The sequence below is a fragment of the Sus scrofa genome, chromosome X, assembly GCF_054392235.1.
Source record: "Sus scrofa isolate SSC_HxYL_T2T_F1_AM1 chromosome X, Sscrofa_HxYL_maternal_Yorkshire_Landrace_v2.0, whole genome shotgun sequence".
NCBI classification, from domain to species: domain Eukaryota; kingdom Metazoa; phylum Chordata; class Mammalia; order Artiodactyla; family Suidae; genus Sus; species Sus scrofa.
In genome coordinates, this window is record NC_139401.1 from 80,736,923 (window position 1) to 80,738,980 (window position 2,058).

The 2,058-nt window shown below is 36.2% G+C and overlaps 1 pseudogene; it reads left to right on the plus strand.

Moving 5' to 3' along the window:
• Nucleotides 1-536: 536 nt before the first annotated feature.
• On the plus strand, nt 537-1,688 carry LOC100525904 (KATNB1-like protein 1 pseudogene; annotated as a pseudogene).
• Nucleotides 1,689-2,058: the final 370 nt, after the last annotated feature.

A 2,058-nucleotide genomic window follows, 5' to 3' on the forward strand; every position in this document is an offset into this window, starting at 1 on the left:
TCCACCAATATGACTATAGTTATATTAATATAAAGTGATTAAAACACACTACTAATTAAAGTCAGATCATTTCAGCAACCATAATAGACCATACTCATAGAATTATTTTGACAACCAAAAACAAAAATACTTTAGATATTTAAATTATCACCAGAATTTTAACTCTAGGAGACATTTTTAATACACTTGGATAATATAATTCAGACAATTATATTGAATTTATATCATATTCATTTGTGTAAAAACTGAAATTACATTCTATATCTGGATAGCACTTTAAAACAGTCTCAGTACCCTACCCATGTTTGGCATCTTATTTTAAACTCTTTATTCCAGAAGTTATTTAGGGCAGAAATGTTTATTCCTGCTGTAAAGGTGAATAAAAACACAGTGGGCACATGGCCATGGCTGAATGGCCCTGAGTAGGGCTTGGCCTAGAAGACGAGGGTTAGTCTGGGCTGCTGGATACAGTCATTTCTTAGGCTGGGTGGAGGTACCATGGCAGCATGAGGCAGTGAGGCAGTATTTCAGAGATTATGGCATCTGGACCCCACAATGTTAAAATATGTAACATTTGTAATAATATTGAGGATCATTCCTAGAAGAAGGATCTCTAATTTCAATAATAAAAACATGAAGGATGTTAAGAAATCCCCAAAAGAGTTGTTTGCTTACATAACTAGAACAGTTGGACAGACTGTGAAAGGCCCAGATCATCTACATTAGGTAATTTATTGCAGAAAAAAGTTCATCATCTTTTCCCCAATCCTTGTTACAGGAAAAAACGTTTTCCTAGAAGTGGGGCTGTGACATGGCAAATGAAAAAAATTGACTGGCTTGTGCTGGCTACCTCCCTGAAAAATTATACCGCTATAGTTGAACATACTCGGTTAACTCTAGTGATTCTAGTTTGTTACAGACAGAAAGACCATCAAAGTACAATTTTTTTAGGTGTTTATTAGGACTATGAAAGAATGGCACATGTTTTGTTCGCGGGAATTTGAGATTGACTGTAGTTTTAACCTTCTGGATAAAGTGAAGTATAAGTGAAATTGTAGCTTATTAGGTGAGGATAGAAGACCTTGGAGTTGTAGAGGATTGCCTTCTTTGCTCACCAGTAGTTTACAGGAAGAAAATCAATACATCTCGCTTGATTGCTGTGTAGACTTGTTGTGTCTAGTAAAGTCACTACTTAAAAGCAAATTTGAAGGATGTATACTAGTTTGTTTAAACTGGCTTCAAGCAGTCATTAAAAGATGGTAGTCGAGGAGTTCCTGTTGTGGCTCAGCAATAATGAACCTGATTAGTATCCATGAGGATGTGGGTTTGATCCCTGGTCTTGCTCAGTGGGTTAAGGATCTAGTGTTGCCGTGAGCTGTGGTTTAGGTCACAGACATGGCTCAGATCTGGCATTGCTATAGCTGTGGAGTAGGCTGACAGCTACATTTCTGATTTGACCCCTAGGGGAAATTCCATATGCCACAGGGGCAGCCCTAAAAAGACAAAAAAAAAAAAAAGGTGATAGTTGAAACTATCATTTAAAACATAAATTATAAATAATGTAAATATTCAGATTTTAAAACAACAATTAAGTGGACTGTGGGAATAGGAAAATCATATTTATTTGGTTCCAGGATACTGGTAACATAGCCAAGGATGTAGATGCTTATTTATTACAATTGCACTGAGAGCCTTCATCTATTAAATCGCATTTGGTTATTAAAAACATTCCTGGACAGTCCCATAAAATATCTCATCTGAGAACTGTGAACTATGAAAGAAATCTAATTTTTCCTTTAAAAAGCCACATGGATCTAGGATCAAGATGGTGAAAGAGTAGAATCTGAAGCTCACCTTCTCCCACAAATATACCACCCCCACAAAAATCTGCATGTAGAATGATTCTCATAGAACATATACTGAACTCTGGCAGAAGACTTCAGACTACCAAAAAGGGCAAGACTTTGGTACCAGGCTACCTCCACATAACTGGGTAGAACAAAAGGGGAAAAAAAAAAGAGAAAGAGAGAAGTGAAAAAAAAAAAAAAAAAAGAATCA